Source organism: Solea senegalensis, linkage group LG18, assembly GCF_019176455.1.
Source record: "Solea senegalensis isolate Sse05_10M linkage group LG18, IFAPA_SoseM_1, whole genome shotgun sequence".
In the NCBI taxonomy this organism is placed as follows: Eukaryota; Metazoa; Chordata; class Actinopteri; order Pleuronectiformes; family Soleidae; genus Solea; species Solea senegalensis.
This window is the reverse complement of record NC_058041.1, coordinates 15675429-15697328: the sequence shown is the minus strand read 5'-3', so window position 1 is coordinate 15697328 and position 21900 is coordinate 15675429. Positions and strand designations below refer to the sequence as shown.

General features: G+C 38.2%; 23 non-coding genes across 23 annotated transcripts; all 23 read left to right on the top strand.

Moving 5' to 3' along the window:
* The first annotated feature begins 7232 nt into the window (after nucleotides 1-7232).
* On the top strand, nucleotides 7233-7343 carry trnal-caa. The gene is made up of 2 exons: nucleotides 7233-7270; nucleotides 7298-7343. It is a non-coding gene; the product is annotated as a tRNA-Leu (tRNA).
* Nucleotides 7344-9116: 1773 nt separating this feature from the next.
* Nucleotides 9117-9190, top strand: trnat-agu. The gene has a single exon. It is a non-coding gene; the product is annotated as a tRNA-Thr (tRNA).
* Nucleotides 9191-9658: 468 nt separating this feature from the next.
* On the top strand, nucleotides 9659-9732 carry trnat-agu. The gene has a single exon. It is a non-coding gene; the product is annotated as a tRNA-Thr (tRNA).
* Nucleotides 9733-10135: 403 nt separating this feature from the next.
* Nucleotides 10136-10209, top strand: trnat-agu. The gene has a single exon. It is a non-coding gene; the product is annotated as a tRNA-Thr (tRNA).
* Nucleotides 10210-10677: 468 nt separating this feature from the next.
* Nucleotides 10678-10751, top strand: trnat-ugu. The gene has a single exon. It is a non-coding gene; the product is annotated as a tRNA-Thr (tRNA).
* Nucleotides 10752-11219: 468 nt separating this feature from the next.
* Nucleotides 11220-11293, top strand: trnat-agu. The gene has a single exon. It is a non-coding gene; the product is annotated as a tRNA-Thr (tRNA).
* A 429-nt stretch (nucleotides 11294-11722) lies between these two features.
* trnat-agu lies at nucleotides 11723-11796 on the top strand. Its single transcript has one exon. It is a non-coding gene; the product is annotated as a tRNA-Thr (tRNA).
* Nucleotides 11797-12225: 429 nt separating this feature from the next.
* Nucleotides 12226-12299, top strand: trnat-ugu. Its single transcript has one exon. It is a non-coding gene; the product is annotated as a tRNA-Thr (tRNA).
* A 468-nt stretch (nucleotides 12300-12767) lies between these two features.
* trnat-ugu lies at nucleotides 12768-12841 on the top strand. The gene has a single exon. It is a non-coding gene; the product is annotated as a tRNA-Thr (tRNA).
* Nucleotides 12842-13301: 460 nt separating this feature from the next.
* trnat-agu lies at nucleotides 13302-13375 on the top strand. The gene has a single exon. It is a non-coding gene; the product is annotated as a tRNA-Thr (tRNA).
* Nucleotides 13376-13804: 429 nt separating this feature from the next.
* trnat-agu lies at nucleotides 13805-13878 on the top strand. Its single transcript has one exon. It is a non-coding gene; the product is annotated as a tRNA-Thr (tRNA).
* A 468-nt stretch (nucleotides 13879-14346) lies between these two features.
* Nucleotides 14347-14420, top strand: trnat-ugu. Its single transcript has one exon. It is a non-coding gene; the product is annotated as a tRNA-Thr (tRNA).
* Nucleotides 14421-14880: 460 nt separating this feature from the next.
* trnat-agu lies at nucleotides 14881-14954 on the top strand. The gene has a single exon. It is a non-coding gene; the product is annotated as a tRNA-Thr (tRNA).
* Nucleotides 14955-15383: 429 nt separating this feature from the next.
* Nucleotides 15384-15457, top strand: trnat-agu. Its single transcript has one exon. It is a non-coding gene; the product is annotated as a tRNA-Thr (tRNA).
* A 456-nt stretch (nucleotides 15458-15913) lies between these two features.
* trnat-ugu lies at nucleotides 15914-15987 on the top strand. Its single transcript has one exon. It is a non-coding gene; the product is annotated as a tRNA-Thr (tRNA).
* A 429-nt stretch (nucleotides 15988-16416) lies between these two features.
* Nucleotides 16417-16490, top strand: trnat-agu. Its single transcript has one exon. It is a non-coding gene; the product is annotated as a tRNA-Thr (tRNA).
* A 454-nt stretch (nucleotides 16491-16944) lies between these two features.
* trnat-agu lies at nucleotides 16945-17018 on the top strand. Its single transcript has one exon. It is a non-coding gene; the product is annotated as a tRNA-Thr (tRNA).
* Nucleotides 17019-17478: 460 nt separating this feature from the next.
* On the top strand, nucleotides 17479-17552 carry trnat-agu. Its single transcript has one exon. It is a non-coding gene; the product is annotated as a tRNA-Thr (tRNA).
* Nucleotides 17553-17840: 288 nt separating this feature from the next.
* Nucleotides 17841-17914, top strand: trnat-agu. The gene has a single exon. It is a non-coding gene; the product is annotated as a tRNA-Thr (tRNA).
* A 475-nt stretch (nucleotides 17915-18389) lies between these two features.
* Nucleotides 18390-18463, top strand: trnat-ugu. Its single transcript has one exon. It is a non-coding gene; the product is annotated as a tRNA-Thr (tRNA).
* A 460-nt stretch (nucleotides 18464-18923) lies between these two features.
* On the top strand, nucleotides 18924-18997 carry trnat-agu. Its single transcript has one exon. It is a non-coding gene; the product is annotated as a tRNA-Thr (tRNA).
* A 460-nt stretch (nucleotides 18998-19457) lies between these two features.
* On the top strand, nucleotides 19458-19531 carry trnat-ugu. Its single transcript has one exon. It is a non-coding gene; the product is annotated as a tRNA-Thr (tRNA).
* Nucleotides 19532-19965: 434 nt separating this feature from the next.
* Nucleotides 19966-20039, top strand: trnat-ugu. The gene has a single exon. It is a non-coding gene; the product is annotated as a tRNA-Thr (tRNA).
* The last annotated feature ends 1861 nt before the right edge of the window (nucleotides 20040-21900 follow it).

Here is a 21900-nt window from a genome sequence, read left to right as displayed (position 1 = left end):
GCAAGCAACAGCCAGTCACATCATGTAATGCAAATATTCCTTCAAACAAGTGACACTGATGAATTTAAAACACCATAATTAACATTTTAGTGCTTAAAATACCTCCGTGCCTGTATACAACTTATCATTTTAAGAGCGCCATGTTTCCCATATTCCAACTGAATTTTAGAGGTTACTGTGCCCTAAAATCTGGTTTGAGTTTTTTGATGACTCATCTTGTACTCGGGGGAGTTTATTAAGTTGCTTCCAATCACGCGCCAATCAGCTCCTCGGTATCGCAAATCAGTTCAAACATGTGTGGCCTTGCTCCAGAAATCATCCTCATCATCATCATCCTCTTCCTCAGAAATATCACTTTCAGCTCCGTCTTTGGTTCACACCGCAGATAAAAGCGACAGTGGTGGTGGGAAGTTCTCCACCAACATGTCTTATTGCTGTGTCTAAAGCTCGGGACACGCTACATAACCGATTTTGGAAAGACTTGGAGTTCACACCACCTCACAGATCACAGACTCCACGATTTATCAAACCAACTGAATGCATCAAAGTCTCAAGCAAACTCTCGAGAGAGACCACGTGGATAAGAGCGACAGTGTGAAGGGTAAATTGGATTTTGGTATTCCTGTTTTCTGTGTCCCACCTACTTTTGCATTGGCTATTGGCAACATGTGTTTGCATTTGGGTCAGTAATCAGTAATCACTACACATTACCCGTAGACGGCTCAAAAAGGCTCAAAAAATTCAAGTTTGATTGACTGCGACTGAAGCCAACTAGCCATGCCGACTGTCCCCAGCTAGTGCCGACTGGTGCAGACTCTGCCCAACTGTGAATCGTGGGTAAAATCAGCTAAAACATACTGTAGTGTGTCCCCAGCTTTATCTATAAACACCCATTCAGCACTGTTGGCTGTGACAAAACCCTCTCTCGCAGATTTTTTAAACCAGAAATACATCAATACGCAGCAGCTAGCAGTCATGAGGACTTTAAGATCAAACAGTACACCATACAAGCATAACTCCTCATCTCCCCATTGCCTCTTTTCTTAATTTTGTCAAATGTAGGTTATACCTGGACAATGGTGGCCACCATATTGCCCTCATATTGCTAGTAACTCAATAATGATAGACCTGCCTCATTAGCACCGACTTTGCTAAGTGCACGCCGAGCGTGTTACTACTCGCAAACAAGGCTGCCACCAGCGACACAAGAGAATGCTAACGGTAGCAACTCAACAAAAGGCTACTTTAATAAAATCTTTGTCCGCTCAAATAATATGATATCCTACAAATATCTTCCCTCACCGTAAATCTTCAAGACGAGAAATTCAAGTTTTTGAAGCTTAGTAACCCACTCCCACTTTCCTGCACCAAAGTCCATGGAGAATTTCAGCCCAGGAGTAGTTGATTTACTGATGCTAACGTCGTTAAGTTCAAAAGTATTATTGTTTGACCTCTGTGTTTGAAATGACGTGCTCCAAGTTATCTAACTGACTCAGACTGACCAAAGCTAGCTCCAGCTAAAAACACAGCAGTTTACAAACGTTGGTTTCCAACTAGAAAGGGCTGTTAAATGACCAGATAAAGCAGCACATTTTATCTGGTGAGCTAAAATATTTTCCTTGTGTCCCTTATGGCAGCCATGATGTCAATGAATCAGCGCTGACACTGTGTGTCAACACCTCCTTCAACTACAAAACACAAGAACTATCTCTTTAATGCAATGGAAAGTGCTCGCGACTACAGTTGGAGATGCCAACAGTTGAATAATGTAGGGTAATAAAAATGATGTGATAAAAACACTACAAAGGTGAGCTAGTGCACATCTGTACTTCTCATTCTATCATTTTAGCACATTTAGCTACGGCTATAACATTTGTACTGTATGTAGAAGGAGAAGTAGGGCCATGTATGGCAAAATTAAACATTGTATTCTACAGGAGGTCAATAGTGCTGTTGAAGCGGCCTTTGAGCTAATGTAGGACTCAAATACATGACTACTGGGACAAAAACTGGGAAAACCTTTTAGTAAAAAACGTACTTACAGGCAGATCCACCGCTGATGTCAAAATCCAACAAAAGTCCAAAATAGCAGAACATCCACAGGAGAATCCGGGAAGAGTCAAACAGCGGTAACTGAGAGATTAAACACACATTAGACAGTGCTGGCTCTCATGAGGCACAGGTGAAACTCATGAGGTGATCACAAGAAACACAGGGGCAGGAAGTAAAGACGGGAGAATACACACAAGGAGGAAAACTACCAAAGTAAAACAGGAAGACACACAAGAAAGGACACTACAGAATTAAAGGACCGCATTAATCCGATGAACATATACATATATATGCATATATATACAGTATATATATATATATATATATATATATATATATATATATATATATATATATATATATATATATATATATATATATATATATATATATATATATGTATATACATATACATATACAGTATATATTCATATACTCTCTTTACATTTATCTTTATTTTGCTGAGTCAGACATCACTGTCTCAAAATGCCTGGAGCTGGAAACATTGTTAGTCCTAATCCTCACAGTCAGACTCCCTGCTCTGACACAGCTCACATTAATTTATTAATTTATTAAACATAAAAAAAATATGTGGTAATCTCAGACTCTCAACTTGGACTGAGAATGTCCTTAACTGTGAATGTACATTTGCTTTTCTGACTCCAGGGATTTTTTTAGTTATTTATTTATTAATTAATTAATTTATTCATTTATTTAATTTTTTTGCTGATGTGATGACCTTACTCTCAGTGAAGATACTGCGAATGCTCAGTTTGCAGTTCTCTCTTTCCCTCGAGCAGAATGTGAGAATGTGAATGTCCCCTGCACGTGCTGCAACTAAAGCACAAAAAAGAAAAAAGAAGAAATTTGTGTTTGGTCGATTATTTAAAGGAGACATATTATACCCTATTTGACCGAGTTAAAAGGTGGGGTGGGAATCACAGGGTACCTCACAATATGATATGATCCATAGTTGATACCAATGATATCACGATACTATGATAATCACTATATTGCAAGACAATTATAGAGCGATACATCACGAAAACAAAACATCTGTGAAAAGTCAAAAGTGCAGGATTCCTCTATTGATTCACAACCTGGAGAACAAAGTGCATAAAGTTAATGTATTCACCATGGATGGAGCATCTCCCTCTTCTTCAGCCAGGTAACGTCCACCCAGGTTTCCCTCAAAAAAGTAGTGACAAAAAAAAGACACTGAACATCATCTTCCAGCCAAACACATGATTTTTGTCATTTCACACATTCACAAATGAAGGCACTCATACACACAGGCGACCATGTTTTATTATTTTATTATCACGCAGTCTCTTTTTCACACAAACACATTGTTGCACACGTCCCTCAATTTGTCTTTTATCAGTCGAGTATAAGAAGCGGCGAATCAATTGCACACGGGTCATAGAAAAACAATAAAACAACTGAACGGAAAGAAAAACGCCATATAATATGAAATGAAGACTGGGGATATAAAAGATAAAAACAGAGACAGACGTACCCATTTCCAGACTGAGTGTAATAGTCTGTGTGTGTGTGTGTGGATGTGCTTGTCTAGTAATAATAAAATCAAAACAAGCATATTGCCAGTCTGTTTGATTTGGAATGAAATAGATTTATTTTAATGTAAAAGTGTACAACCATGCTTTGACTCACACACACACACACTTGTTTTTATATCTTAGTGAGGACACACATCAAATAATGCATTCTTTAGCCCCTTACCCTAACCTTAACCATCACAACTAGGAGAGAAACTGTATTTGGAAAGCCATTCAAGCTTTAATTTAATTTAATTTAATTTAATTTAATTTAATTTAATTTAATTTAATTTAATTTAATTTAATTTAATCGATTGATGGCCCTAAAAATAATCTAAAATAAATTAAAAAAAATATAAAATTATAAACTGTTGAACTCACGAAAATAAAATGAATCAATCCAGCACAGTGTGAGTTATCAGCGGCTTGAGAACATTTCTGACTCTGTCATTTATCGCCTGAGCTTTTGATCCAGATTCACCGTGTATATCTCAGAGGCGGAGAGCCAGAGCGCTGAAGACTGTGGGCCACTGGATCACTGTCACTGCTCCGGCTGCTTAGACAGCAGATAGTCTGTATCTTGGCTCCAGCACCTCTTTCTGAGGTACTTGAGACGCTCTGACCTTTCGGTGACCACTTAAAACTTTCAGACAAGGAGCTTATTATCTGTCAGCTGTGATTTATGTTAGCAAAGACAGAGAGGAGGACAGAGGAAGAGGTGCGGGGGCGGAGCGACAAACAAAATCATCCCTCATTGATGAAACAAACATGTGATGGGAAATTGGGGACACAGAACATCACATCGTATGTTGAGTCTGAACTTGTTGACTTAAAACCGATGAGAAAAAAAGTTGTATTGTTAAAACTAAGGGGAAAATACTGTCATAAAGCACCAGAAAATAAAGAAATATAAAATGTAGAGAACAATATGAAGCAGTTGTCACATGATGATGGTAGTAGTCTAAGGTAGTGACATAAATATAAATTATAAGTACATTAGAAAACATGTATGATAGCTCAGAGCGAACATCAGCAACTATTTTAATGCTTTTTTCTTGTTTATTAGACAGAATGGGGTTTGGGGACAACACGATGAAGCGATGTGGCACCGTGTTAACAACAACACTCGTTCTCACTGGTTAGCTGTGAATTTGTTGGGAAAGGAAGCTCAGGAAAATCCCATTTTGTGTTTAGAAGTGGCAGCTTACTCCACCAATGATGAATATCAGCATCCTTTTCTGGTTTGTGAAGGCCACTGTACTTCCATGGTGTGCTTGGAAAAGTAATGGGTGGGGAGAGGAATCCTCCCCATCACAGCTCACCGTTGGATGTCACAGATTCTTGCCCCCGGGACCTTAAGAAGACTGAGGATTTATACTCATTTAAAATGTGTCCTCTCATTTTCGCCACCTGTAGTATTTTCTTGTGCCGTGTGATTAATAGTTTTTCAGGACCTCTTTGTCCTCAATCATATTACAACTAAAGCATAGGTGTGTTGCTAATATTAGGAATGGCTGTAAGCCGCGTGACAGCGTGACAGCTGAGCTGAATTCACTGTTCCTTTCCTGCTTAGACAAGTCAAAATGACATTTTGGTTAATAAAAAATATATATATGTACAGAACATTGACATGGTCTGGCAATTAAATAAGACTGTAGTGTTGTTCGTTGTGTACTGTCTCTACACTTTTGTCTTTTGCTCCCTCCCACTGTTTCTCTCGTGTCCAGCTTACTTGATATATGTTTTTCCCAATCTCTCTCTTTCTCTTTATTTCTCTTTCAAGTCTGTTTCCTGTTCCGTTTTTTCTTTCTCTCTCTCTCTCTCTCCCGTGTTTCTCTATATCTGCCTCCACTGAGACAGCTTCTCTACTTCCTGTTCGCTCTGTTCCTCATAGTGATTGTTCCACACTCTGAACCTTTGCTGAAACTCCCTGCAGGCTGTGTGGTGGGTGCGCACGCACACACACACACACACACACACACACACACGTGTTTGTGCATCGTTCTTAGTGAGGACACTCATGCACTGAATGCAACTGGCAGCCAGTAAATTAATTTAAATATGTATTTTGTAAATTGTCTGCTTTTTCATGCAGATTTAAAAGTCTTTATTCTGACTGAATAAAGATGAAAGAGTCAAAGACCAGTTTTAAGACAAAAATAACATTCTGTGGCAAATTCAAATTGCTCTTTTAAACCAACACATCTCTTAAATTGCCATTTTTGTGAATATAGTTTTGGCCCATAATTCAACTGCTTAGAAAAATATTGTACATAGGCCAAATTGAATTGCAGGCCCCTGCCAACCATCACCCTTAAACTAAACCTAATTCTAACCTTAAACCTAAAACCAAGCTTGAACCCATAAACAGCCCATTTAAGGTGCAACAGAACGTTAGAACCAGCCAAATTGTCCTCACTTTCACTAAATGTCCTCACTTCCTTTAGTTTTGCAAGTTTGTCGCAAGTTGTGTGTAAAAGTGTAAAAGTACACACACCAAAAAAAAAGGCACAAAAGCTTTCACACCTTCAGAAAGCAAGAAGCAAACACTGACAGCAACACACACACACACACACACTGAGTTGTTGTCATGACATTTGTAATAAATGAAATGGTAGAATTTCCTCTGCTGGTTTAAAAGGACTGAAATGCCACTGCAGGCATGATCACAAATCAATAAACCATTCTCAACGTCGCTATTTTAGTTTTTCAGGCCACTGCTGCTGGTGAAATTATGCTCTGCTTCTGCACTTCAATTTGTGTTTTCATTCATTTCATCTATTCTCACTCATAAATACTGGACCTGAAGTCATGTTCGGAGGAGATGAACTTTATTGATCTTCGGGGTCACTTTTTTTTTTTCTTTTTCTGTAACCACAGTTCACTTAAACTTAGCTTTTGTAAAATAATTGTACATTTATTTATCACTGCTTTAAGAAAGATGAAACCTACATAGGTTTTAAACAGCTTATTTTAACTGGAACTCCACCTCACATTTTATGAGGACTATTTTTTCCCCTTTTAGAGCAAACATGAAGATGAGAGAGAAGAAAACTAAGAATGAGCTATACAATATTAAAAAATATGACATTAAAATCATGGCAGACATCATACACACGGATGAAGTTCAGTGGTCAAACCTGAGACAAAAAATTAAGCAAAGTTTGTTAGCAAAAAAAGTTCAAAATAATTGAAGAAAAAAAACTTTGTGAGACTTCTGACCTCCAAATTGAGGTGTTTCACTTTAAATCCATATTTAACAAAGACGGAATGTCTTTCATAATGTTACAGTAACAAACAGCCTGCAAGTGTCAGGGTATACATATATATATATATACATATATACGTATATATATATATACATATATATGATATATATATATATCACTTCTTCCTGATAAAAGGGATTTCTGTTTTTCAAATTCCACTTACTTCTTCTACATGCATGTCTCTGTTTGGTTTAGATTTAATTCACACGGTATTTTTCCTGAAACACATGACGCTTCACACAAGAATCAGTTTAATGTTTAAAGTTATTAATTAGTAGATTGCGTCACAATTGTAAATATTTACTGAAATAGAGGAAAAGCTGGATGAAGGATAAATGACCCACGAGCACGTGTCAGGGTGGCCGAGTGGTCTAAGGCGCCAGACTCAAGGACAAACTCCTTCCTGAGACATGGGACTTCTGGTCTCCAAATGGAGGCGTGGGTTCAAATCCCACTCCTGACAGATGCTTTGTCACCGCTATTGAAGGTCGACAAACTTTTCTTTTTCCTCCCTCAAACTTTCTCGCTCGTGTTTCCTTCTTCAAAGCAGTAAGGAGAGCTGCTGAAAGATTCTGCCCTCACTTTATTGTCTCCACTCTGCATCGACAAACCAACCTGCTGCCCCCTCACTGAGAGGATCGCAGAGGCATTCATCGAACTCAAGACTGCACTTACTTGTAAGTCTTGCTTGTACCCAAATGTCGAAATGCACTTATTGTAAGTCGCTTTGGATAAAAGCGTCTGCCAAATGACATGTAATATAATGTAATGTAATGTAATCTGTATCTGTGACTTGGAGAGAGGTAAAAGGAGATATATATTTCAAAAGACAACAGTGGTTTTAAGGCCGAGACAGCTTGATTACTTTTATTTATTTTTTTAAATGCATGGTTTTAGCCTAAAGTTTGTACTCCTTATTTGCACGTGTCCCTACTTAAATTGTATAGTTCACAAATATCTGTTTTCAGTCACACAGTCAAGTACTGTACATGTGTCATGGCATAGATATCATGGCAAGTATTAAGTCCTCAGCTTGTCTTGGCTTCTCTCTTGGCATTTAGTGAAAATCTGTGCGATTGGGTTAGCTTTAAGTAAATCAGGTCACCACACTCCAGTCCAGTAGGTGGCAGCCTACAACACATAGGCTCTAGTTTACATAAATCTCTAATTTAAATGGATGCAAATTCTGTATGCAAGTGAAATGCATGAATCAAAAAATATTTATCTGAGTGTATCTACATTGTTTTATTGTGTCCTATGGTTTTATCGTCACCTCGAGCATGAATGAGAGTGAATCTGGGTATTCTGATTAAATTTCATAATGTGAGAGGAACCCAGATTGAAGTGCAAATCAGATTCATTTAAAATAAATCTACACTGCCTTGTTGCCTCTGCTGTGGCTCTCTGGCCTAAAACCACGATCCCCCACAGTTCCTACATGGTAAATCACTTTGTGAACTAAGTATTTGATTTAGCTTTTTCCTGTGATCACTGCTACATGCTGGTGTTTTCCTCATTTCCCTGCTTATCGAGTTCAGTGTGAGACCAAACTCCAACATGGAAATGAACACAGTAATTTCCCAAGAGAGCTTTGTGTGTCCTAATGATGCTGCTTTATTTAAGCTTGGGTGAAAGCATGAATAATTCTAGTGAATCCCACTTGAGGTTGATGGTGTTGGAAAAAGCACAGCAGTGGATACAGGACATGCAATGCAAGTCTAAGACAGAATTCTCCTGCTGCTGCTGCTGCTGCTGCTGCTGCTTTTCAAATACTTTTTCATGGATTCTTTTCTTGTAGTTTTGGTACTTTAGAGCACAGAAAACAAAGAACAGAATAACCTTCTTTCTTTCTTTTTTACAAATCTGTATGCACTTCACTCTCCAACACTGGTCACTGAATGTCAAAATATATCTCCTTCTTGTCCATCAGAATTTACAAATACATCTATGCCTCTTGTCTCTCGTGAGCTTAAGTCTGTTTGACCAATGCCAAACTTGTGAAACTCCATGAGCATGTCTGTTTCTGTATCCATAAACAACTCTCACATCCACACAGTGGAGCAGTGGCTAACATTTTAGCCTCATGGGTATGGTTCGGATACTGAGTTCTTTAGCTTCCTCTCACAGTTAACAACATGCATATGTTAATTGGACACTCTTAGCTGGGATTGCCACCCGTCACCAGGAATAAATTACATTTCAAACAAAAAGACTCCACCAAGCTATATCAAATGTAGGCTCTGTGGCTTAGCTGGTCAAAGTGCCTGTCTAGTAAACAGGAGATCCTAGGTTCAAATCCCAGCAGTGCCTTCTATTCAGATGTCGATGGTAGCTGTGTCTTTGGTCACTAAATGACTTTGCTCCTAAACAAGTCAAACTGGATGCTCATAGTTATTCCTACATTACTACTCAAATTGATACTTTACAATACATGTAAACATGAAACTGTACAGAATCAATTTTTTTAAACTTGGATTAACACAGACATAATAAGACTTGGAGTCGAGTTACTCCTGCTTGTTTAAGTTCAATCAGAACCACACTTGGACTAAAATTGACTTGGACAGTTAGTTTTGACCTCACCAGATACCAGGGATCTCAACAGCTTTACATGCTAACAACTAGCCACATGCTCAACCAGAATTTGGGCTACATCAGATAAACTCAAGCTAAATGAGATATAATAGACATAGTTACGATCCATTAAAAAAGGGTCATTTGCTGCAGGAATAAATTACATTTCAAACAAAACAAGTCATCCAAGCAATGTCAAACATAGGCGCTGTGGCTTAGCTGGTCAAAGTGCCTGTCTAGTAAACAGGAGATCCTGGGTTCAAATCCCAGCAGTACCTTGTATTCAGATGTCGATGGTAGCTGTGTCTTTGGTGACTAAATGACTTTGCTCCTAAACAAGTCAAACTGGATGCTCATAGTTATTACTACTCAAATTGATACTTTACAATACATGAAACTGTACAGAATCAATTTTTTTAAACTTGGATTAACACAGACATAATAAGACTTGGAGTCGAGTTACTCCTGCATGTTTAAGTTCAATCAGAACCACACTTGCACTAAAATTGACTTAGACTGTTAGTTCTGACCTCATCAGATACCAGGGATGGGCTACATCAGATAAACTCAAGCTAAATGAGATATAATAGATATAGTTAAGATCCATTAAAAAAGGGTAATTTGCTGCAGGAATAAATTACATTTCAAACAAAAAGACTCAACCAAGCAATGTCAAACATAGGCACTGTGGCTTAGCTGGTCAAAGTGCCTGTCTAGTAAACAGGTGATCCTGGGTTCAAACCCCAGCAGTGCCTTGTATTCAGCTGTCAATGGCAGCTGTGTCTTTAGTGACTAAATTACTTTGCTCTTAAACAAGTCAAACAGCATGGTCATAGTTAACCCTACATTACTACTCAAATTGATACTTTACAATACATGTAAACATGAAACTGTACTGAATCAAAGTTTTTAAACTTGGATTAACACAGACATAATAAGACTTGGAGTCGAGTTACTCCTGCTTTTTTAAGTTCAATCAGAACCACACTTGGACTAAAATTTACTTGGACAGTTAGTTCTGACCTCACCATATACCAGGGATCTCAACAGCTTTACATGTTAACAACTAGCCACATGCTCAACCAGAATTTGGGCTACATCAGATAAACTCAAGCTAAATGAGATATAATAGACATAGTTAAGATCCATTAAAAAAGGGTCATTTGCTGCAGGAATAAATTACATTTCAAACAAAACAAGTCAACCAAGCAATGTCTAACAGAGGCGCTGTGGCTTAGCTGGTCAAAGTGCCTGTCTTGTAAACAGGAGATCCTGGGTTCAAATCCCAGCAGTGCCTTGTATTCAGCTGTAAATGGCAGCAGTGTCTTTAGTGACAAAATGACTTTGCACTCAAACAAGTCAAACTGGATGCTCATAGTTATTCCTACATTACTACTCAAATTGATACTTTACAATACATGTAAACATGAAACTGTACAGAATGAAAGTTTTTAAACTTGGATTAACACAGACATAATAAGACTTGGAGTCGAGTTACTCGTGCACGTTTAAGTTCAATCAGAACCAGAGTTGGACTCAAATTGACTTGGACAGTTAGTTCTGACCTCATCAGATACCAGGGATCTCAACAGCTTTACATGCTAACAACTAGCCACATGCTCAACCAGAATTTGGGCTACATCAGATAAACTCAAGCTAAATGAGATATAATAGACATAGTTAAGATCCATTAAAAAAGGGTCATTTGCTGCAGGATTAGATTACATTTCAAAGAAAACATGTCAACCAAGCAATGCCAAACAGAGGCGCTGTGGCTTAGCTGGTCAAAGTGCCTGTCTAGTAAACAGGAGATCCTGGGTTCAAATCCCAGCAGTGCCTTTTATTCAGCTGTCGATGGCAGCAGTGTCTTTAGTGACAAAATGACTTTGCACTCAAACAAGTCAAACTGGATTCTCATAGTTATTCCTACATTACTACTCAAATTGATACTTTACAATACATGTAAACATATAATATCCATAAGATTTGGAGTCGAGTTACTCCTGCTTGTTTAAGTTCAATCAGAACCACACTTGGACTAAAATTGACTTGGACAGTTAGTTCTGACCTCACCAGATACCAGGGATCTCAACAGCTTTACATGCTAACAACTAGCCACATGCTCAACCAGAATTTGGGCTACATCAGATAAACTCAAGCTAAATGAGATATAATAGACATAGTTAAGATCCATTAAAAAAGGGTCATTTGCTGCAGGATTAGATTACATTTCAAAGAAAACATGTCAACCAAGCAATGCCAAACAGAGGCGCTGTGGCTTAGCTGGTCAAAGTGCCTGTCTAGTAAACAGGAGATCCTGGGTTCAAATCCCAGCAGTGCCTTGTATTCAGCTGTCGATGGCAGCAGTGTCTTTAGTGACAAAATGACTTTGCACTCAAACAAGTCAAACTGGATGCTCATAGTTATTCCTACATTACTACTCAAATTGATACTTTACAATACATGTAAACATATAATATCCATAAGATTTGGAGTCGAGTTACTCCTGCTTGTTTAAGTTCAATCAGAACCACACTTGGACTAAAATTGACTTGGACAGTTAGTTCTGACCTCACCAGATACCAGGGATCTCAACAGCTTTACATGCTAACAACTAGCCACATGCTCAACCAGAATTTGGGCTACATCAGATAAACTCAAGCTAAATGAGATATAATAGACATAGTTAAGATCCATTAAAAAAGGGTCATTTGCTGCAGGAATAAATTACATTTCAAACAAAGCAAGTCAACCAAGCAATGTCTAACAGAGGCGCTGTGGCTTAGCTGGTCAAAGTGCCTGTCTTGTAAACAGGAGATCCTGGGTTCAAATCCCAGCAGTGCCTTGTATTCAGCTGTAAATGGCAGCAGTGTCTTTAGTGACAAAATGACTTTGCACTCAAACAAGTCAAACTGGATGCTCATAGTTATTCCTACATTACTACTCAAATTGATACTTTACAATACATGTAAACATGAAACTGTACAGAATGAAAGTTTTTAAACTTGGATTAACACAGACATAATAAGATTTGGAGTCGGGTTACTCCTGCTTGTTTAAGTTCAATCAGAACCACACTTGGACTAAAATTGACTTGGACAGTTAGTTCTGACCTCACCAGATACCAGGGATCTCAACAGCTTTACATGCTAACCACTAGCCACATGCTCAACCAGAATTTGGGCTACATCAGATAAACTCAAGCTAAATGAGATATAATAGACATAGTTAAGATCCATTAAAAAAGGGTCATTTGCTGCAGGAATAAATTACATTTCAAACAAAACAAGTCAACCAAGCAATGTCTAACAGAGGCGCTGTGGCTTAGCTGGTCAAAGTGCCTGTCTTGTAAACAGGAGATCCTGGGTTCAAATCCCAGCAGTGCCTTGTATTCAGCTGTAAATGGCAGCAGGGTCTTTAGTGACAAAATGACTTTGCACTCAAACAAGTCAAACTGGATGCTCATAGTTATTCCTACATTACTACTCAAATTGATACTTTACAATACATGAAATTGTACTGAATCAAAGTTTTTAAACTTCGATTAACACAGACATAATAAGACTTGGAGTCGAGTTACTCCTGCATGTTTAAGTTCAATCAGAACCAGAGTTGGACTCAAATTGACTTGGACAGTTAGTTCTGACCTCATCAGATACCAGGGATCTCAACAGCTTTACATACTAACAGCTAGCCACATGCTCAACCAGAATTTGGGCTACATCAGATAAACTCAAGCTAAATGAGATATAATAGACATAGTTAAGATCCATTAAAAAATGGTCATTTGCTGCAGGAATAAATTACATTTCATACAAAAAGACTCAACCAAGCAATGTCAAACATAGGCGCTGTGGCTTAGCTGGTCAAAGTGCCTGTCTAGTAAACAGGAGATCCTGGGTTCAAATCCCAGCAGTGCCTTGTATTCAGCTGTCGATGGCAGCTTTGTCTTTAGTGACTAAATGACTTTGCTCTTAAACAAGTCAAACTGGATGCTCATAGTTATCCCTACATTACTACTCAATTTAATACTTTACAATACATGTAAACATATAATATCCATAAGATTTGGAGTCGAGTTACTCCTGCTTGTTTAAGTTCAATCAGAACCACACTTGGACAAAAATTGACTTGGACAGTTAGTTCTGACCTCACCAGATACCAGGGATCTCAACAGCTTTACATGCTAACAACTAGCCACATGCTCAACCAGAATTTGGGCTACATCAGATAAACTCAAGCTAAATGAGATATAATAGACATAGTTAAGATCCATTAAAAAAGGGTCATTTGCTGCAGGATTAGATTACATTTCAAAGAAAACATGTCAACCAAGCAATGCCAAACAGAGGCGCTGTGGCTTAGCTGGTCAAAGTGCCTGTCTAGTAAACAGGAGATCCTGGGTTCAAATCCCAGCAGTGCCTTTTATTCAGCTGTAAATGGCAGCAGTGTCTTTAGTGACAAAATGACTTTGCACTCAAACAAGTCAAACTGGATGCTCATAGTTATTCCTACATTACTACTCAAATTGATACTTTACAATACATGTAAACATGAAACTGTACAGAATGAAAGTTTTTAAACTTGGATTAACACAGACATAATAAGATTTGGAGTCGGGTTACTCCTGCTTGTTTAAGTTCAATCAGAACCACACTTGGACTAAAATTGACTTGGACAGTTAGTTCTGACCTCACCAGATACCAGGGATCTCAACAGCTTTACATGCTAACCACTAGCCACATGCTCAACCAGAATTTGGGCTACATCAGATAAACTCAAGCTAAATGAGATATAATAGACATAGTTAAGATCCATTAAAAAAGGGTCATTTGCTGCAGGAATAAATTACATTTCAAACAAAGCAAGTCAACCAAGCAATGTCTAACAGAGGCGCTGTGGCTTAGCTGGTCAAAGTGCCTGTCTTGTAAACAGGAGATCCTGGGTTCAAATCCCAGCAGTGCCTTGTATTCAGCTGTAAATGGCAGCAGGGTCTTTAGTGACAAAATGACTTTGCACTCAAACAAGTCAAACTGGATGCTCATAGTTATTCCTACATTACTACTCAAATTGATACTTTACAATACATGAAATTGTACTGAATCAAAGTTTTTAAACTTCGATTAACACAGACATAATAAGACTTGGAGTCGAGTTACTCCTGCATGTTTAAGTTCAATCAGAACCAGAGTTGGACTCAAATTGACTTGGACAGTTAGTTCTGACCTCATCAGATACCAGGGATCTCAACAGCTTTACATACTAACAGCTAGCCACATGCTCAACCAGAATTTGGGCTACATCAGATAAACTCAAGCTAAATGAGATATAATAGACATAGTTAAGATCCATTAAAAAATGGTCATTTGCTGCAGGAATAAATTACATTTCATACAAAAAGACTCAACCAAGCAATGTCAAACATAGGCGCTGTGGCTTAGCTGGTCAAAGTGCCTGTCTAGTAAACAGGAGATCCTGAGTTCAAATCCCAGCAGTGCCTTGTATTCAGCTGTCGATGGCAGCTTTGTCTTTAGTGACTAAATGACTTTGCTCTTAAACAAGTCAAACTGGATGCTCATAGTTATCCCTACATTACTACTCAATTTAATACTTTACAATACATGTAAACATATAATATCCATAAGATTTGGAGTCGAGTTACTCCTGCTTGTTTAAGTTCAATCAGAACCACACTTGGACTAAAATTGACTTGGACAGTTAGTTCTGACCTCACCAGATACCAGGGATCTCAACAGCTTTACATGCTAACAACTAGCCACATGCTCAACCAGAATTTGGGCTACATCAGATAAACTCAAGCTAAATGAGATATAATAGACATAGTTAAGATCCATTAAAAAAGGGTCATTTGCTGCAGGATTAGATTACATTTCAAAGAAAACAAGTCAACCAAGCAATGCCAAACAGAGGCGCTGTGGCTTAGCTGGTCAAAGTGCCTGTCTAGTAAACAGGAGATCCTGGGTTCAAATCCCAGCAGTGCCTTGTATTCAGATGTCAATGGCAGCTTGTCTTTAGTGACTAAATGACTTTGCTCCTAAACAAGTCAAACTGGATGCTCATAGTTATTACATTACTACTCAAATTGATACTTTACAATACATGAAACTGTACAGAATCAAAGTTTTTAAACTTGGATTAACACAGACATAATAAGATTTGGAGTCGAGTTACTCCTGCTTGTTTAAGTTCAATCAGAACCACACTTGGACTCAAATTGACTTGGACAGTTAGTTCTGACCTCATCAGATACCAGGGATCTCAACAGCTTTACATGCTAACAACTAGCCACATGCTCAACCAGAATTTGGGCTACATCAGATAAACTCAAGCTAAATGAGATATAATAGACATAGTTAAGATCCATTAAAAAAGGGTCATTTGCTGCAGGAATAAATTACATTTCAAACAAAACAAGTCAACCAAGCAATGTCAAACAGAGGCGCTGTGGCTTAGCTGGTCAAAGTGCCTGTCTTGTAAACAGGAGATCCTGGGTTCAAATCCCAGCAGTGCCTTGTATTCAGCTGTCGATGGCAGCTTTGTCTTTAGTGACTAAATGACTTTGCTCTTAAACAAGTCAAACTGGATGCTCATAGTTATCCCTACATTACTACTCAATTTAATACTTTACAATACATGTAAACATATAATATCCATAAGATTTGGAGTCGTGTTACTCCTGCTTGTTTAAGTTCAATCAGAACCACACTAGGACTAAAATTGACTTGGACAGTTAGTTCTGACCTCACCAGATACCAGGGATCTCAAAAGCTTTACATGCTAACAACTAGCCACATGCTCAACCAGAATTTGGGCTACATCAGATAAACTCAAGCTAAATGAGATATAATAGACATAGTTAAGATCCATTAAAAAAGGGTCATTTGCTGCAGGATTAGATTACATTTCAAAGAAAACAAGTCAACCAAGCAATGCCAAACAGAGGCGCTGTGGCTTAGCTGGTCTTAGTGCCTGTCTAGTAAACAGGAGCTCCTGGGTTCAAATCCCAGCAGTGCCTTCTATTCAGATGGCAGCTTTGTCTTTAGTGACTAAATGACTTTGCTCCTAAACAAGTCAAACTGGATGCTCATAGTTATCCCTACATTACTACTCAAATTGATACTTTACAATACATGAAATTGTACTGAATCAAAGTTTTTAAACTTGGATTAACACAGACATAATAAGATTTGGAGTCGAGTTACTCCTGCTTGTTTAAGTTCAATCAGAACCACACTTGGACTAAAATTGACTTGGACAGTTAGTTCTGACCTCACCAGATACCAGGGATCTCAACAGCTTTACATGCTAACAACTAGCCACATGCTCAACCAGAATTTGGGCTACATCAGATAAACTCAAGCTAAATGAGATATAATAGACATAGTTAAGATCCATTAAAAAAGGGTCATTTGCTGCAGGAATAAATTACATTTCAAACAAAACAAGTCAACCAAGCAATGCCAAACAGAGGCGCTGTGGCTTAGCTGGTCAAAGTGCCTGTCTAGTAAACAGGAGATCCTGGCTTCAAATCCCAGCAGTGCCTTGTATTCAACTGTCGATGGTAGCTGTGTCTTTGGTGACTAAATGACTTTGCTCCTAAACAAGTCAAACTGGATGCTCACAGTTATTCCAACATTACTACTCAAATTGATACTTTACAATACATGAAACTGTACAGAATCAATTTTTTTAAACTTGGATTAACACAGACATAATAAGACTTGGAGTCGAGTTACTCCTGCATGTTTAAGTTCAATCAGAACCAGAGTTGGACTCAAATTGACTTGGACAGTTAGTTCTGACCTCATCACATACCAGGGATCTCAACAGCTTTACATGCTAACAGCTAGCCACATGCTCAACCAGAATTTGGGCTACATCAGATAAACTCAAGCTAAATGAGATATAATAGACATAGTTAAGATCCATTAAAAAAGGGTCATTTGCTGCAGGAATAAATTACATTTCAAACAAAAAGACTCGACCAAGCGATGTCAAACATAGGCGCTGTGGCTTAGCTGGTCAAAGTGCCTGTCTAGTAAACAGGAGATCCTGGGTTCAAATCCCAGCAGTGCCTTGTATTCAGCTGTTTCCTAAATGACAAAGTGACTTTGCACTCAAACAATTCAAACTGGATGCTCGTAGTTAACCCTACATTGCTACTTAAACTGATACTTTACAATACATGAAACTGGACTGAATCAAACTTGGATTTACACAGAGATAATAAGACTCCTGCATGTTTGAGTTCAATCAGAAAAAGAAATATAATAGACATAGTTAAGATCCATTAAAAAAGGGTCATTTGCTACAGGAATAAATTACATTTCAAACAAAACAAGTCAACCAAGCAATGCCAAACAGAGGTGCTGTGGCTTAGCTGGTCAAAGTGCCTGTCTAGTAAACAGGAGATCCTGGGTTCAAATCCCAGCAGTGCCTTGTATTCAGCTGTAAATGGCAGCAGTGTCTTTAGTGACAAAATGACTCTGCTTGTATTCAGCTGTTTCCTAAATGACAAAGTGACTTTGCACTCAAACAATTCAAACTGGATGATCGTAGTTAACCCTACATTGCTACTTAAACTGATACTTTACAATACATGAAACTGGACTGAATCAAACTTGGATTTACACAGAGATAATAAGACTCCTGCATGTTTAAGTTCAATCAGAAAAACACTTGGACTAAAATTGACTTGGACTGTTAGTTCTGACCTCATCAGATACCAGGGATCTCAACAGCTTTACATGCTAACAACTAGCCACATGCTCAACCAGAATTTGGGCTACATCAGATAAACTCAAGCTAAATGAGATATAATAGACATAGTTAAGATCCATTAAAAAAGGGTCATTTGCTACAGGAATAAATTACATTTCAAACAAAACAAGTCAACCAAGCAATGCCAAACAGAGGCGCTGTGGCTTAGCTGGTCAAAGTGCCTGTCTTGTAAACAGGAGATCCTGGGTTCAAATCCCAGCAGTGCCTTGTATTCAGCTGTAAATGGCAGCAGTGTCTTTAGTGACAAAATGACTCTGCTCCTAAACAAGTCAAACTGGATGCTCATAGTTATTACTACTCAAATTGATACTTTACAGTACATGTGAACATGAAACTGTACAGAATCAAAGTTTTTAAACTTGGATTAACACAAACATAATACGACTTGGAGTCGAGTTACTCCTGCATGTTTAAGTTCAATCAGAAAAACACTTGGACTAAAATTGACTTGGACTGTTAGTTCTGACCTCATCAGATACCAGGGATTGCAACAGCTTTACATGCTAACAACTAGCCACATGCTCAACCAGAATTTGGGCTACATCAGATAAACTCAAGCTAAATGAGATATAATAGACATAGTTAAGATCCATTAAAAAAGGGTCATTTGCTGCAGGAATAAATTACATTTCAAACAAAAAGACTCGACCAAGCGATGTCAAACATAGGCGCTGTGGCTTAGCTGGTCAAAGTGCCTGTCTAGTAAACAGGAGATCCTGGGTTCAAATCCCAGCAGTGCCTTGTATTCAGCTGTAAATGGCAGCAGTGTCTTTAGTGACAAAATGACTCTGCTCCTAAACAAGTCAAACTGGATGCTCATAGTTATTACTACTCAAATTGATACTTTACAGTACATGTGAACATGAAACTGTACAGAATCAAAGTTTTTAAACTTGGATTAACACAAACATAATACGACTTGGAGTCGAGTTACTCCTGCATGTTTAAGTTCAATCAGAAAAACACTTGGACTAAAATTGACTTGGACTGTTAGTTCTGACCTCATCAGATACCAGGGATTGCAACAGCTTTACATGCTAACAACTAGCCACATGCTCAACCAGAATTTGGGCTACATCAGATAAACTCAAGCTAAATGAGATATAATAGACATAGTTAAGATCCATTAAAAAAGGATCATTTGCTGCAGGAATAAATTACATTTAAAACAAAAAGCCTCAACCAAGCTATGTCAAACATAGGCGCTGTGGCTTAGCTGGTCAAAGTGCCTGTCTTGTAAACAGGAGATCCTGGGTTCAAATCCCAGCAGTGCCTTGTATTCAGATGTTGATGGTAGCTGTGTCTTTGGTGACTAAATGACTTTGCTCCTGAACAAGTCAAACTGGATGCTCATAGTTATTCCTACATTACTACTCAAATTGGTACTTTACAATACATGAAACTGGACTGAATCAAAATTCTGGAACTTTTTTCCAAATTACTCCTGCTTGTTTAAGTTCAATCAGAACCAGAGTTGGACTAAAATTGACTTGGACAGTTAGTTCTGACCTCATCAGATACCAGGGATCTCAACAGCTTTACATGCTAACAACTAGCCACATGCTCAACCAGAATTTGGGCTACATCAGATAAACTAAAGCTAAATGAGATATAATAGACATAGTTAAGATCCATTAAAAAAGGGTCATTTGCTGCAGGAATAAATTACATTTCAAACAAAACAAGTCAACCAAGCAATGCCTAACAGAGGCACTGTGGCTTAGCTGGTCAAAGTGCCTGTCTTGTAAACAGGAGATCCTGGGTTCAAATCCCAGCAGTACCTTGTATTCAGCTGTTGATGGCAGCTGTGTCCTAAATGACAAAGTGACTTTGCATTCAAACAAGTCAAACTGGCTGCTCGTAGTCACATTACTAACCCTACATTACTACTCAAACTGATACTTTACAATACATGAAACTGTACTGAATCAAACTTGGATTTACACAGAGATAATAAGACTCCCGCATGTTTGAGTTCAATCAGAAAAAGAAATATAATAGACATAGTTAAGGTCCATTCAAAAATTCTGACTTGATGCAGGAATAAAAGGCATTTTAATCCAAACAAGTCAGCCGTAGAGGGCGGCCGTGTCTTTAGTGACGAAATGAACACAAGGTTTTTCTGACTTTCTCCTCAAATAAGTCAAACTGGATGTTCATAGTTAACCCTACATTACTACTCAAACTGATAAACCAGCAGCAGCAAAACTGATACAGGCAACAAAATCCCAGCTGTTTGAAGAAGAAACAACTAAACAGGATAATAGCTTAGCATTAGCACCACATTTTAAAACACCAGGCAGAAGCAGCAAAAGCTTTACACCCAGTCCAACTTATTAACTGGCCTTCCAGATGCACAGGAACAACATCATGAAAACCAAACATTTTTATAGAAGTTATTTTTCAAAAAGTGCTCACCTTCGACATCTTCACTGACCGCATACTTCCAGTCAGTTATCAGGTGTATTGTGACAGTCTTCAGTCAAGTTTCACTCCCATAGGACAGGATGCCTTTTATAAGCCACTAATGTGAAGTCTGTCTCCAGGTGGCAACAACAGCTGCTGGCTGATGGTTTTAGGGATAAATGAATGGTGACAATGGCACACTCAGCCTGTTAATGAAACAGAGATTAAAAAGGAATTTAGTCTTTTTCGACCTCTGAGTTGTTTTGTGACTCTTTTCATGTGTCGTTCAACGCTGGTGGAATGATCTCCCAAGCGCTACCAGAACAGACCCCGTCTATCTTCATGAAGCTCTTGAAAACCTGAGCTCGTCTAAGAGCATCTTCTGTCCTAGCACTTACCTTACACCCTCCCCTGCATCTCCTTCTGTACTTGGATCCACCTCTGCACTCTCACCCTCTATCAGTCCCCTGTTACTATCTAGTGGATTTCTTTGCAAGACTACTTCTATGTAGCCTATTCCTATTTTGTAAATCGCTTTGGATCAAAGTGTCTGCTAAATGCTTTAATGTTAAATGTAAATAGTATGACCTGGATGACTTGGAAACGTTTCTAACTTTCTTTCTTTTTAGTAAAATTAGTGAAGTAAAGGTAAGTGATTGAAATAAATATGTCACATAATTCCATTTTACAGAATGAACAGCAGGTAAATAACATTATAGTCCATAATTGTTAACATATAGACTCACTCTACATAGAAAAATATGTAATATATTAAATACATCTCAGTATCTGGTGACATTGATACTGCAGCAAACTTTAAAAACTACACCAATGTGTATTATATGTGCCTTAAAAAAAGAGAAGTCAGTTGTTTTAGAGAAATATTAAGCCTTTGTTGCATATAAAATGCTTCACTGCTTCATGTTTCTCCATTAGCTGCTGTTGTTCTACCGATATAAAATATGCAGCACGCATCTTCTGCATTTTGGCATCAAGAGATCCACCTTGTGTTTCGACATAAAAGCCGTGAACGTGCATTAATCTGATTCACTTACACCTGGCGTGACCAAGCCACTCCACCTTATACTGACTGGGTCATGGCTGGTTTTCTCTGTCCTCCTGAATTTCTTACAACCGCGGTGAGTAACTTTACATATTAAGATATTCAGTTAGATTTAAACCATTTTTCAAATGAGTTCACACAATAGTGGTGTTAAGATCTTGAGTCGCCCAGCAAC